This window comes from Piliocolobus tephrosceles, chromosome 14, assembly GCF_002776525.5.
Source record: "Piliocolobus tephrosceles isolate RC106 chromosome 14, ASM277652v3, whole genome shotgun sequence".
NCBI classification, from domain to species: domain Eukaryota; kingdom Metazoa; phylum Chordata; class Mammalia; order Primates; family Cercopithecidae; genus Piliocolobus; species Piliocolobus tephrosceles.
In genome coordinates this window covers 14,157,855-14,173,570 of record NC_045447.1, presented here as the reverse complement: position 1 = coordinate 14,173,570, position 15,716 = coordinate 14,157,855, and positions in this window count along the sequence as shown.

Here is a 15,716-nt window from a genome sequence, read left to right as displayed (position 1 = left end):
CATTGTTCTCCAGGTTATCTGACTTTGGTGGCAGGAAGGTGCACGTGGGAGCCTCGGGGACACGTTGTATTGGAGGTCTCCGTGGGTCCCTGGAGCTGGAGAGAAGGGTCTGGGGTGGGGAGAGAGTTGCAGGAGTTCTCCAAAGGCAGCAAGAGGACGGTGGAAGTCCCAAATGTGAAGACATCACGCGAGAGTTAAGCAAGAGAGAGAAGAGAGCTAGAGATGGTCATATGTGTCAGGTGAGTAAAGACCAGGTGGGCAAAGAGTGGAGTGAAGGGGAACTAGAGGAGAGTAACATCACAGCTGCCAACATCAGAGTGCCTGGAGGTGCAGGGAGAGCACCTGAGTGCAGCACCACAGACTCCAGCCAGCAAGAGGAGGACAGAAGTGTCTCCATGGGACCATCGGGTCTGACAAAGACCTTTTCTGTAATGATAATATTCAGTGTTAGGGATGATCTGGCGAGATGAGCACCTTCAAGGGTTGCTAATGGGAAGGCAAAATGGTATAATAGGAGCTTTCCGGAAAGCTCTTTGCCAGAATAGTTCACGATCCTTGAAAAAGTTCAGAACATTTGACCCCAAACTCCTCCTTCTAGCGATCTATCTTCAGTCAAAGATTGGTGTATAAAGATGTTCATTGGAGAAGTCAGGTGTGGTGGCTCATGCCTGTAATCCCAGCACTTTGGGAAACTGAGGTGGGAGGATCACTTGAGGCCTGGAGTTTGAGATCAGCCTGGGCAACATGGTGAGGCCTCATCTCTACAAAAAATAGAAAAATTGGCCAGGCAAGGTGGCATGCACCTGCAGTCCCAGCTGCTCAAGAGGTGGAGGTGGGAGGATCGCTTGAGTCCAAGAGCTCAAGGCTGCAGTAAGCTGTGATTGCGTCACTGCACTGCAACCTAGGTGACAAAGCACAACCCCATCTCAAAAAAAAAAAAGTTAATTGTAGCATTATTTATAGTGGATTATATATTGAATAATGAAGTATATATTGGATACTGAAATGGATTAAATATTATAATATATAGAAATATTATAATGAAAATCTAGAAACCACTTCAATGTCAAACAATGGGAGAATAGTTTATATGAAATCTATGAGACCATTAAAAATTGTCTTCAATGCATGTTTAAGGACAGAAGAAAGAACGAGAAAATGGACATAATGTGTATGGTTTTATGTGTGGGGGGGTGTACATGCTTTATGTCAAAAAATCCTATTATTAATAGTGGTAATTCCTTGCTGGTGGGATTTTGGCAAGGATTTTTTTTTTTTCAAATTTTCAAATTCTCTACATATTTATTACGTTTCTCCTCCAAATTATTATTGTGAAGTTTTTCAGAGCTTCAGAAGGCTACAAGGATGGTTCAATAAACACACAGAGACCCTTTATCCCAGATTTACCATTTTCTCTTCTCTCTCTTGCTCTGAACCATTTGAAAGTTACACAACACAGGCCAGGCGTGGTGGCTCACACCTGTCATCCCAGGACTTTGGGAGGCCAAGGTGGGTGGATCTCCTGAGGTTGGGAGTTCGAGACCAGCCTGACCAACATAGAGAAACCCCATCTCTACTAAAAAAAGAAAATACAAAATTAGCCGGGCATAGTGGCACATGCCTGTAATCCCAGCTACTTGGGAGGCTGAGGCAGGAGAATCGCTTGAACCTGGGAGGCAGAGGTTGCAGTGAGCCAATATCGTGCCATTGCACTCCAGCCTGGGCAATAAGAGTGAAACTCTGTCTCAAAAAAGTAAAAATAGAAAAATAGAAAAAAAGAACGTTACACAACACAGCCAGGCGTGGTGGCTCACACCTGTAATCCCAGCACTTTGGGAGGCAGAGGCGGGCGAATCACCTGAGGTCAGGAGTTCGAGACCAGCCTGGCCAACATGGTGAAACAGCATCTGTACTAAAAATACAAAAATTAGCCAGGTGTTGTGGTGGACCCCTGTAATCCCAGCTACTCAGGAGGCTGAATCACTTGAACCCAGGAGGCAGAGGTTGCAGTAAGCTGAGATCACACCACTGCATTCCAGCCTGGGCAACAAGAGCAAAACTCCATCTCCAAAGAATAAATAGAATAAATAAATAAATAAATATATATATATATATATATATATATATTTTAAAAGTTACACAACACTCCACCCCTAAATACTTAACCATAAATCTCCAAAAACAAGTTCATTCTCCTATACAACCACAACACCATTCTAGGAATTCGCTATCATTTAATTTTCAATCCACATTCAAATTTCCCCTATTGTCCCAGGAATAACTTTTATAAGTTTTGTGATCCAGCATCCAACCAGGGACCCCATGCTGAATTCAGTCGCCATTGTGCTTCAGCCTCCTTCAATGTGGAACAATCCCCCAGGTTTTTTTTCTTTTTTTGTCTTTCATGAAGAGCTCAGGCCAGTTGTTCTGAAAAATGCTCTTCATTGAGGACTTGCCTGGCGACTCTGGTGAGCGTTTTTGCAGGAGCACCTTGTAATGACGCTTGTCCTTCTCAGGGCATCACAGAAAGGGCACGCGATATTGACTTCCCCTGATATTTGTGGTGTTAAGTCTCATCCTTTAGTTAAGGTGGTGCCTGTCAGATTTCTCCATTTATAAAGGTAACTTTTTCCCTTTATAATTAAAAAGTAACATGTGGGTGATTCTTGGAGGCTGTATGGATATCTCATTCCCAGTGGTCTTTTGCCCAGTGGTGTTAAACAGCCCCTGACAATTCTTTTTTTTTTTTTTTTTTTTTGAGACGGAGTCTCACTCTGTCACCCAGGCTGGAGTACAGTGGCGCGATCTCGGCTAACTGCAAGCTCCGCCTCCCAGGTTCACGCCATTCTCCTGCCTCAGCCTCCCGTGTAGCTGGGACTACAGGCGCCTGCCACCATGCCCTGCTGATTTTTTGTATTTTTAGTACAGACGGGGTTTCACCGTGTTAGCCAGGATGGTCTCGATCTCCTGACCTCGTGATCCTCCTGCCTCAGCCTCCCAAAGTGCTGGGATTACAGGCATGAGCCACCGCGCCCGGCCAGCCACTGACAAGTCTTGCCTGAATCCATTATGATCATGTGGCTGTGAGAGACGATTCTCTGTGTCTATCCCTGCCCTTGGCCGGAACCCTTGTGTCCCCTCTGGGTTGTTTGTTTGTTTGTTTGGAGACAGGATTGTGGTCTGTTACCCAACCTGGAGTGCAGTGGCACCATCACATTCATTGCAGCCTCTGCCTCCTGGGCTCAAGCGATCTTCCCACCTCGGCCTCCCAAGTAGTTGGGACTACAGACATGCGCCACCATGCCCGGCTAATTTTTTAATGTTTTGTAGAGTCAGGGATCTCACTATGCTGCTCAAGGTGGTCTCAAATTCCTGGCCTCAAGTGATCCTCCTGGATCACTTGAAGATTTGGGAGGTGCTTCTGGATCATAGGCATGAGCTACCATGCCCGGCCTCCCTGTTTTATTGAATTCTAGGTTTCCTTTTTCTGTGTGTTAGAATCTATTCTTATTTGAATCATTTTAAAATCATTTATTATCTCTAATTCTTGTTTTAAATCATTTTTATCTCCAATTCTCCCAAATGTTGCCAGTGGGAGTGCCTTCAGAGCGGCTCCCTGCCAGCTTCTTTGTTTTCTGGCCCAGTGAGATGGCCGAAGTGGTGGAATCACATGAGCCACAGAAATGACTCCTCAACTCCAGACCCACTGCAGGCTGGAGGGAAGTCTGCAGGCACTAAGGGAAGCAGCAGGGCTGTGTGGACATTGGGAGTGCCTTCTCTCAGAAGCTCTGCAGCCAGGGCTTAATGAATGGCCCTACTCCAGGTGGACACAGGCTTAGACACAGGCCACCAGCCTGCCTGGGCATCCTGGTTTTACTTCTCATCTATTTACTTTTTGCATGTGGAAGGAGATTAATTATGGTACAAAGATGAAGAAGAACGCTGTATTATTTTGGAACTTCCCCGAGGAAGGAAAAAAAGTAGGGAATCATGCCGAGATTTGAGGAAGCCAAAGTATACGTGTGCCTGCAAGAGTGAGTGAGAGAGAGAGAGTGTGTGTGTGTGTGTGTGTGTGTCCCAGATTCTCCAGGCTTTCAGATCCCCTTTCTTCTCCTCTATCTTAACTTTTAAGAAATTGGCATATAGCCTGCATGCAGTAAAAGGCACAGATTTTAAGGATACAGTTAGATGAGTGTCGACGAATGTGTAATCAGCACGCTGATTAAGATCTAGAACGTTTCACCATCATCAGAAAGTTTCCTCATGCTCCTTCCAGTCAATACCCCAACCCTCCATAAAGGGAACCACTTTCCCATATCAAAAAATTCTAGGCGGGACGTGAATGCCAGCACACATGTAATCCCAGCACTTTGGGAGGCTGAGGTGGGTAGATCCCTTGAGCCCAGAGGTTCAAGACCAGCCTGGGCAACATGGCAAAACCCCATCTCCACGAAAAGAATACAAAAATTAGCCAGGTGTCATAGCACTTACCTGTGGTCCCAACTACACGAGAGGCTGAGGTGTGGGAGGATTCCTTGAACCCGGGAGGCAGAGGTTGCAGTGAGCCATGATCACACCACTGCACTCCAGCCTGGGTGACAGAGCTAGAAACCTGCCTCAAAAAAAAAAAAAAAAAAAAAAAAAAATCTAGAACTTCACACAAAAGGAATCTTACAACGAGCACACCTCCTTTATTTTAACTGCCAAATAAAATGGTAGTGAGAAGGCTAGTAGTATCACCACCGCTCCAAAATATTTCTGAGGCCTTCTTGGGGAGAAGCAAAGAGGTACTGATGTCCCACTGTAGCTTCTGGCTCCAAATCTCTGCTCCCAGGCTGGTGGCTGACAAGGAGACACAGAAGAGTCTCCTTCCCCTAGCTAGGAAAAATCATTTTCCATGACCTAGAAACTATGGCCTCAAAACTCCACTGGACTTGGCATCAGTCTGTCTACCCAGAAGTGAGGCTCAGCCACTCTGACAGTCCTTCTGCACCCTTGACTGTGGGGACCCCCAGGGGACTGAGATCCTGTCCGTCTGCCAGCAGGAGCGGCGAGCAGCATCAGCGGCCACCCGACGTCCTGTATCTCCGCTGTCAATCTGGCCGCTGCCCTGGGTTGTTTACTGGAAGCTGGCCTCCCTGCACAGGTTCAAAGCCCTGGCCCTGGGCACGTCTGCGGCAGGAAGCAGGCCGGGCAGTAATTGGCGGTGCGGCCGTGCTAAGCGGCCAGCACCGACCCCGTATCCTCCCCCAGCAGTCGCCTTTGAGTGGCTGCATGCTGACCTTCCAGGCCTGCGGGGACTTCCTGCCGAACACCGAGAAAGCTCCAGGAACAAATTACTTGTTCCCCAAGAAATCTATTAAAAGGTGACAGCAGTCGGGAGACAGGTGGCCAGGAGGCCTCCAGCACCGGAAGCCGAATGTCTTCCATTCCCAAGGGTCACCAACCAACTCTCCCTGAACTTGCTGGCTCAGAGGGAACTGAGCTAGAACTCTAACTTTGGGGCCAAGGAAAAATGACTCCAAGCTGGAGAGAGGCTGCTGTACCTGCGGCCCAATATGGCTTCACGACAGGCAAAGCGGCAGGAGGCAGAGTCACCCAGACTCGGTTCTATCTGCCATTCCTACTCTGCGTGACCTTGGGCGAGCCACCTGGTCTGTCTGAGCCCTCCATGCCTATCAAGGCCATAAGAAGCCCCACCCATTGGGTTGGCACAAAGCAGATGTACGCCAAGTGCCAGGCATATAACGGATGCTCTGTGGGTGTTGCTGGATCAGAGCCGACTGGGTTTCATTTTCCCAGCGGAGAGAGAAGTGAGCCCAGAGTGACCTGCGTCTGCCCACGGGCAGAGGGAGGCAGAGATCAAGACTCGGGATTGCATGGAGCGGGGCTGGTGCTGGAGGAGCTGGGGGAGGGCACAGGGCACAGCAGCATCTGGTCTCCCCCTCGCGAGGAGCTCTTACCATCTCCAGCAAGGCCCTGGCTGATCAATGAGCCACTAGGTGAATGCATGAACAAATTAATAAATAAACTGGCCGGGCACGGTGGTTCACGCTTGTAACCCCAGCCCTGTGGAAGGCCGAGGTGGGTGGATCATTTGAGTTCAATAGTTTGAGACCAGCCTGACTGACATGGTGAAACCCCCATCTCTACTAGAAAATACAAAAATTAGCCAGGCATGGTGGCATGCACCTATAATCTCAGCTACTCGGGAGGCTGAGGCAGGAGAATCACTTTAATCCGGAAGGTGCAGGTTGCAGTGAACTGAGATAGCACCACTGCACTCCAGCCTGGGTGACAGAATGAGACTCCATCTCAAAAATAAACAAAAAAAATTAATAATAATCTTTGTATTATTGAATAAATGAATGAATGAATGCCCAGCTCATTGGTAGATGTGGCAGGCCATGTAATGGCCCCTGAAGATGTCAATGTCCTGATCCCCAGAACCTATGAACATGTTACCTTACATGATGAAAGAGATTTTGCAAGAATAATTAAGTTAACGATCTGGAAATGAGGCGGTTATGCTGGAGTATCCAGGTGAGTCCAATGTCCTCACAGGGGTCTTGAAGGAAACAGAAGGCTCAGAGTTGAGGTCTTAGATGTGAACTGAGGGAAAGGCATCTGCAATAGACACAGGTGACATCAAGGTCCAGGCCTCACAGTTGTATAACTGATGTCCTCTGGACCTGGTTGGCTCCAAACTCCAAAGTACTCTTCTTATCATATGATGGAGTGCTGCTGGGTCCACCTGACCTTATAACTTGGGGAATCAGAAAATACTTGCTTATGATGGACAGCTGAAATCTCATGGTCATTTGATGTCTCCTGGTTAGGTGTTTGCTTGGTCTCTACTAGAGTCCAGAAGGATGCCAGGAGCTGATTTTCTAAGGGTGAGCATTTCTCTATATCAAAAGTCATGAACTGGCCTCTAACTCTAGGGGTCTGTGCTACAAATCTTCTGTTAGGATGTGGCAGACACAAAACATTGTCTACATGGATACTTCTTTTGCACTTTTGGGTATGCAATTGGGTAAGGCCCAAGCAGCAAGGTACTTACACCACAGCCTGGATCTCTTGTGCTTTGATCCCCACTTGAAACTGATCATCTTGACTGGGTACAGTGGCTTTTGCCTGTAATCCCAGAGGTTTGGGAGGCCAAGGCAGGAGGATCACTTGAGGCCAGAAGTTTGAGACAAGCCTGGGCAACACAGTGAGACTCCATCTCTACAAAAATTTTTTTTTTTTTAATTAGCCAAGCTGGGTGCAGTGGCTCACACCTGTAATCCTGGCACTTTGGGAGGCCAAGGTGGGTAGATTGCTTGAGGTCAAGAGTTCAAGACTAGCCTGGCCAACATGGTGAAACCCCATCTCTACCAAAAAGGCAAAAATTAGCTAGGTGTGGTGGTGGGAATCTGTAATCCCAGCTACTCAGGAGGCTGAGGCAGGATAATCGCTTGAACCTGGGAGGCGGAGATTGCAGTGAGCGAAGATCGCACTACTGCACTCCAGCCAAAAAAAAAAAACGCGACGCCGACAAAAAAAAAAAAAAAAAAAAAAAAAAAAAAGTTTTATCAATATGAAGGTCAGGTGCAGTGGCTCACTCCTGTAATCCTAATATTTTGGGAGGCCAAGGCAGGCAGATTGCCTGAGCTCAGGAGTTCAAGACCAGCCTGGCCAACACGGTGAAACCCCGTCTCTACTAAAAATACAAAAAACTAGCCGGGCGAGGTGGCGGGCGCCTGTAGTCCCAGCTACTCCGGAGGCTGAGGCAGGAGAATGGCGTAAACCCGGGAGGCGGAGCTTGCAGTGAGCTGAGATTCGGCCACAGCACTCCAGCCCGGGCGACAGAGCAAGACTCCGTCTCAAAAAAACAAAAAATTAGCTGGGCATGGCAGTGCATGCCTGTAATCCCAGCTACTTGGGAGGCTGAGACACGAGCATCACTTGAACCTGGGAGGCAGAGGTTGCAGTGAGCCAAGATCAGGCCACTGCATTGCAGCCTGAGTGGCAGAGCAAGACTCTTGTCTCAGGGAAAAAAAAAAAAAAAGTTTTATCAATATGCAGGTTCCTGAATCTCTGTAGGGTTTTTCTCTCACTCTCTAACACAGATATGTCTGACTAGGGCACCCAGAGAACTGTCCACTCTCTGTCCACAGAGTCAAAGGAATATAGTGTCATCACTGGAGTGGATGAGTGGGATGTCTGGCAGAATGCCAAGCCCGTATGAACTTTGCAACACAGAACAGGATAACTGACATAGCCCTGGAGTGAGACACTAAATGTGCTTTACTGCCCTTCTCTCATAAATGCAAACTACTTTTTTTGTTTTTGTTTTTGTTTTTTGAGACGGAGTCTCGCTGTGTCGCCCAGGCTGGAGTGCAGTGACGCGATCTCGGCTCACTGCAAGCTCCGCCTACTGGGTTCACGCCATTCTCCTGCCTCAGCCTCCTGAGTAGCTGGGACTACAGGCGCCCACCACCATGCCCGGCTGATTTTTTGTATTTTTAGTAGAGATGGGGTTTCACTGTGTTAGCCAGGATGGTCTCGATCTCCTGACCTCGTGATCCTCCTGCCTCAGCCTCCCAAAGTGCTGGGATTACAGGCGTGAGCCACCGTGTCTGGCCTGTTTTTTTTTTTTTTTTTTTTAGATGGAGTCTCACTCTGTCGCCCAGGCTGGAGTGCAGTAGTGCAATCTTGGCTCTCTGCAACCTCTGCCTCCTGGGTTCAAGCAATTCTCCTGCCCCAGCCTCCCGAGTAGCTGGGACTACAGGCACACACCACCACGCCCAGCTAATTGTTTTGTATTTTTAGTAGAGACAGGGTTTCACCACATTGGCCAGGCTAGTCTCGAACTCCTGACCTCAGGTGATTCACCTGCTTTGGCATCCCAAAGTGCTGGGATTACAGGTGTGAGCCACTACGCCCGGCCTGCAAACTACTTTTGATCCTTTTGACTGATAGGAACTCAAAAGAATGCATTTGCCAAACCAAGAGCCCCATGCCAAGCAACTGAGGCTGTGTTGATCTATTCTATATTGGGACTACACTCTGGCTAAGGTTATGGTCATTCACCATCATCCACCATGATCCATGTGGCTTCTGCAGAGACGGGGTAAATCAAAGAGTGTGGTGGTGGGGTCTCAGGTAGTGAATCCACTCTGACAAGCCCGACTCCCTGGGCCATCTGACCTTTTCATCAATACTCTGCTAAGGCAGCACCAGCATCTCCAGCTCAACTCCTGTAGGTCCCTGTCGTGTCCAAGCTTTTAGGAGCCAGTCCAACAACATATCAGGGCTTCCTCAAGGTGCCTGGGCCAGTACACTAAATCCTGAGTCATAGGTAAGGACACCCAGGCCAATGAACTCACCCCTCTCCTACCTTGTGTTACAGCCTCCAGTACAATGACCTCAAGATCTACCTCTGTAGGTGTTTTTAAAACTCCTGTTGATCTGTATTAGCCAGATCCTGTAATTCTCTCCGAAGTAAACTACCCTTTCTGGAAAGTGTATCTTCACTTAGGCTGTGCTACGATTTACTTTTAGTTATTAGTCTGGAGGCAATAAAGGGAGGTGTGCTGGGTGGAATAATGGCCCCCAAAGATACCCAGGTCCTAATCCCTGAAACTGGTGAATGCTACCTTCTACAGCAAAAGGAACTTTACAAATGTGATAAAGTTAAAGATGTTGAGATGCAGAGATTGTTCTCGATTATCTGAGTCACTCCTAAATATTATCACACGTGTCCTTATAAGAGGGAAGCAGAGGGAGACTTGACTGTAGAAGAGGAGAAGGAGACGCAATGACAGACATGGTTTTGAAGCTAGAAGAAGGAGGCCGGGCGTGGTGGCTCATGCCTATTATCCCAGCACTTTGGGAGGCTGAGGCAGGTGGATCACTTGAGGCCAGGAGTTCGAGACCAGCCTGGCCATCACGGCAAAACCCCATCTCTACTAATAATACAAAAATTAGACAGGCAAGGTGACCCACACCTGTAGTCCCAGCTACTCGGGAGACTGAGGCAGGAGAATCCCTTGAACCTGGGAGGCAGAGGTGCCAGTGAGCCAAGATCGTGCCACTGCACTCCAGCCTGGGAGACAGAGCAAGCCTTCGTCTCAAAAAAAAAAAAAAAAAAAAAAAAAAAGAGATGGAGGAAGGGGCACAAACCAAGGCATCCCAGCAACCACCAGAAGCTGAGACAGGCACGGGAACAGATCCTCTGTCCCAAGCCTCCCGGAGAAGCCAACTGCAACAGCACCTCGGCTTAGCCCAGTGAGACGGGTTTTGGACTGTGGACCTACTGAACTGGAAGAGAGAAATCTGCATTGTTTTAAGGCACTGAGTTCATGGTGATTTGTTACAGCAGCCATAAGAAACTTGTCCAAGAGGAAAGTGTGACTGTGGCTCTGAGAGGGACGAGCGTGTTGCAAAGTCTCTGCCCCAGTAAGGTCTTTGCAAGCTCTCCAGGGAGAAAATTATAAAAGCCTGATGTGCTTTGCAAGAGGGAAAGAACCACTTTTGCTGACCCAGAGGGTTCAAGGGAAAACCTTGGGATTAGGTTTTCAGGTACATCCATCCAAACGGCTGCATCCTCAGCCTTGAGATCCCACTCCTTCCCTATCAGGACCCTGACTTTAGCATAGGACACGAGCCTAACCACTCAATCTCCACTGAAGCTGTGCTGTCCTTCCAATCAAATCCAGGGCCTGATTTTTAGTACCTAAAGAAATTAAGTTACTTGGCCAGGCGCAGTGGCTCAGGCCTGTAATCCCTGCACTTTGGGAGGCCAGAGCAGGCAGATCACGAGATCAGGAGTTCAAGACCAGCCTGGCCAACATAGTGAAACCCCATCTCTACTAAAACTACAAAAAATTAGCTGGGTGTGGTGATGGGCACCTGTAATTCCAGCTACTCAGGAGGCGGGAGGCAGGAGAATCGTTTGAACCCGGGAGGTGGAGTTTGCAGTGAGCTGAGATCACGCCACTGCACTTCAGCCTGGGTGACAGTGTGAGACTCCACCTCAAAAAAAAAAAGAGAAAGAAAGAAATTAGATTCCTTTTAAACACTGGTCTTTCACAGAATGCCCTGAGCTAGCAGAGTCATTCTCTTTCTTCAAGGTGTCCAAGGCAATGGACAAGAGCCAGCCAACTCAATAATGTGTGTAATTGTCAGTGCTGCCATATTGCTGAAGTGCTAGAGTTAGTGCATAACCCAGTGCGTTCCTGTCCAGCTCTTCCTCATCCCATTCCACCACAAGACACCTGAGTGTCCGGTTGTGATGCTTTATAGCATGCCGGAAATGATCGCTGCCCCTCTTACCTGTTGCCATGGGCTTTTGTTGCCATTTGATGAGTGATCCAATTTCAGAATCTCATTCTCAGGGTTTGTTTTCTAGTGAACCATTTCCTGTACAAGTTCTTTGTCGAAAAATTATATTGAAAATAAACTTGTAAAAAGCAGGGGAACAGAAGTAAGACTATCTGGAAGAGAACAATCACTCTAATCAAATTCTTGATATATTTCTGATTTCTAGAATAATAAACCAACATTGAATTGATACATGAAAAGCTGGTGAAAGATTCAAACTAATAAAGGTCTAGCAAAAAAAATAAAAGGATGGAACAAGTTGAAAAAATATGTAAACAACATGCCTGTATATATATATATTTCTTTTTTTTTTTTCCTTTGAGACAGAGTCTTGCTCTTTTGCCCAGGCTGGAGTGCGGTGGTGCGATCATGGCTCACTTCAGCCTCACCTCCGGGGCTCAAGCAATCCTCCCACCTCAGCCACCCAAGTAGCCAGACTACAGGCGTGCACCACCACACCCAGCTAATTTTTCTATTTTTCGTAGAGATGAGGTTTTGCATGTTGCCCAGGCTGGTCTCAAACTCCTGAGCTCAAGCAATCCTCCTGCCTTAGCCTACCAAAGTGCGGGGATCGCAGGCATGAGCCACTGCACCTGGCCTCCAAAATATTTCTTATTGAAGGAGTCATTAGTCTGTTCACCAAATATTTCTAGACCTATCTTCAGAGCACATGGCAGGTTAAACTTCCTGGATCCCTTTAGACTAGGTGGTACTCAAGAATAAGGAACAAACTGGGCACAGTGGCTCACACCTGCAATGCCAGCACTTTGAGAGGTCAAGGCAGGAGGATGGTTTGAGCCCAGGAGTTTGAAACCAGCCTGGGCAACACAGTGAGACTCCATCTCTACAAATAAAAATTTTAAAAGTTTTAAAAATTAGCCAGGTGGGCTGGGAGCAGTGGCTCACACCTGTAATCCCAGCACTTTGGGAGGCAAAGGTGGGCAGATCATCTGAGGTCAGGAGTTCGAGACTAGCCTGGCCAACATGGTGAAACCCCATCTCTACTAAAATACAAAAATTAGCCGGGCATGGTGGCGTCACATGCCTGTAATCCCAGCTACTCGTGAGGATGAGGCAGAAGAATTGCTTGAAACTGGGAGATGGAGGTTGCAGTGAGCTGAGATTGCACCACTGCACTCTAGCTTGGGTGACAGAGTGAGACTCTGTCTCCAAAAAAAAAATAGCCAAGTATGGTAGCATTTGCCTGTAGTCCCAGCTACTCAGGAGACTGAGGTAGGAAGGTCACTTAAGCCCAGGAGTTTGAGGCTGCCATGAGCCATGATTGCACCACTGCACTCTAGACTGGGTGACAGACCAGTCTCACACACACACACAAAAATATGTGTCACTTCAGGGCTGGTGCATTTAAATACCAGGGTGGGTTCCTCTGGAGCTTTTTTTTTTTTTTTCCTAGTCACAGTGACTCCTGACACTCTGGATGATTTCTGCTGTATCAGCCGAGTCCCTTGATTAGGGCTTTTTGCCACAAGAATAGAACCTCCCCATGATGGATGTAGCACGAGCAAAACAAACAAAGCCACAAAACTACTATTTTAAGGCACTGAGATTTTAGAGTTGCTACTGCAGCACAACCTAGCATGTCCTGACTGATACAGGAACCACATGAAGATTCATGAGGAAATACACTTTCTGAGTATAAAATATTTTTATAAGAAAACGAAATCATCCTAGACCCTTAGCTTGTAACAAATCAAACATTCCTTAAGATGCTACTACAGGGACAGAATCAGTCGACTAAAATCTTCAACACCCATCCTATTCACTTCAAACTTCTTTCCTTTTTTTTTTTTTTTTTTCGTTTTTGAGACAGGGTCTCACTCTGATACCCAGGCTACGGTGCAGTGGTGTGATCTTGGCTCATGGCAGCCTCGACCTCCTTGGCTCAAACAATCCTCCCACCTCAGCCTCCCAAGTAGCTGGGACCACAGGTACATCCCACCACACTGGCTAATTTTTGTAATTTTTTTTTTTTTTTTTTTGTAGAGACAGGGTTTCACCATGTTGTCCAGGCTGGCTCAAATGATCTGGCCCCCTCAGTCTCCCAAAGAGTGAGTAAATCTGTTTGACCCGGGCATTCAGTTTCCTTATTGGAGGAGCCTGGGTTATATCCCCACCTGTGGCAGTCAGAATTCTGAAGATGCCCCCTCCAATCCTGCATGATTTCCACTGTTGGTTATTCAACCAAACACTAACTTAGGTACTGCCATGAAAACAAACACAAAACAAATAGCCACTCCAGGAGGATAGAGCGGGGTCGGCCCCTCCCAACACCACAGGAACTCATCATGGAAGCGGAGGCTCCTCAAAGAAAACCAGGTGCTGGCTGTGCGTGCTGGCTCATGCCTGCAATCCCAGTACTTTGGGAGGCCAAGGCCAGGAGTTCAAGACCAAGTCTAGGCAGCACAGCAAGACCCCCCATATATATCCATATATATATCCATATATACGTGTAAGTATATATTAGCCGGGCATGAAGGTGCATGCCTGTAGTCCTAGCAACTCAAGAGGCTGAGGTGGGGCCAGGCGCGGTGGCTCATGCCTATAATCCCAGCACTTTGGGAGGCCGAGGCGGGCGGAGGGTCAGGCATTCTAGACCATCCTGGCCAACATGGTGAAACCCCATCTCTACTAAAAATACAAAAATTAGCTGGGCCTGCTGGCACGTGCCTGTAATCCCAGCTACTCAGGTGGCTAAAGCAGAAGAATCACTTGAACCAGGGAGTCGGAGGTTGCAGTGAGCCAAGATGGCGCCACTGTACTCCAGCCTGGTGACAGAGCGAGACTCCATCTCAAAAAAAAAACAAAAGAAAAAAAAAAGAGGCTGAGGTGGGAGGATGGCTTGAGACCAAGAGTTCAAGGACTGCACTCTACTCTCCAGCCTGGGCAACAAAGACCATGTCTAGGAAGGAAGGAAGGAAGGAAGGAAGGAAGGAAGGAAGGAAGGAAGGAAGGGAGGGAGGGAGGGAGGGAGGGAGGGAGGGAGGGAAGGAGGGGAGGGGAGGGGAGGGGAGGGGAGCAAGGAAGGAGAGAAAGAAAACCAGGTGCTGTTTCCAGAAGGAGCAGGAAAGCACTGGGCAGGGTTGACAGTGTCGAAGCTGAAAATGTATTCCCCATGGCCCAGCACCCTGACACAGCCAGGCTCTCACCTAAGCATCAGACCCATTCAAAGGGGGGCCTTGGCCCCCTTTGTTTGTGCCCAGGACCATGCCCCTACAAGGCGCCAGTTGTTTCCTGTGCTCCAGGAATCTCTCCAGCTCTCCCCCAACTCTTCTCTCCATTCTTTGGCTTCTTCAGTTTTCACCCCACTACTCAGGTGTCCAAAAAACTCCCCACACCTGGCCAGCACCTGGGGCCTGACAGGGTGCAGGTTCCATGTAAACCTTCAGCAATCACGGAGCAGAATCCCTGGAACTGGCGGCAGGAAGAGGAGCAGGTCGGCCAAGCTGTTCGGGGCAGGGCTCCCTGACGTCACACATCCCATCCTCGTCACAGCTCCGTCAGCAGCCAATAGGAACCCCATTTCTCAGAAGAAAAAAAATCAAGGCATGAAGGAGATAAGTCCTTCCCCGAGGTCAGCACATTCATTCTTCCCCTTCCAAGTGACAGGAACCCAATTCAATCTGGCTGAAGAAAAAGCGGAGGCCAGGCGCGGTGGTTCACGCCTGTAACCCAGCACTTTGGGAGGCTGAGGCGGGTGGATCACCTGAGGTCAGGAGTTTGAGACCAGCGTGGCCAACATGGTGAAACCCCGTCTCTACTAAAAATTAAAAAAAAAAAAAAAATTAGCTGGGCCTGGTGGCACGCACCTGTAATCCCAGCTACTTAGGAGGCTGAAGCAGGAGAATTGCTTGAACCTGGAAGGCGGATGTTGCAGTGAGATGGTGCCATCGCACTCCAGCCTGGACAACAAGGGCAAAACTCCGTCAGAAAGGAAAGGAAAGGGGAAAGGGGAAAGGGCAGAGAGGGGAGTGTGGATTCAGGCCACCTGGAGGTCAGTGGCTTCAGGCCCCCTTTAGTTCAGGCACTGGGGAAGTCTTCATTCCCCTTCTGCCTCCCTCCTTGCCTCTGTGTTTTCCTCCCTGTTTCTGTCTCCTACCTCCTCCTCCCCTCAAGCTTTATTCCCTCCCACTGCAGATGGATATGACAGGAAATGCAGCCTGCAGCAAAGAGAGAAACCCGGTTTTCTTTGGGGCAGCAAAATGCCCAGATGATAAATGACATTTCTCAAATACCTTTGCAACCAGTGATATGTAAGCAGAAGTATTCTGTAGTACATCTGGGAAGGTTGCCTGAAGGGAGCTGACTCTGCCGGAAGAAGCAACTCC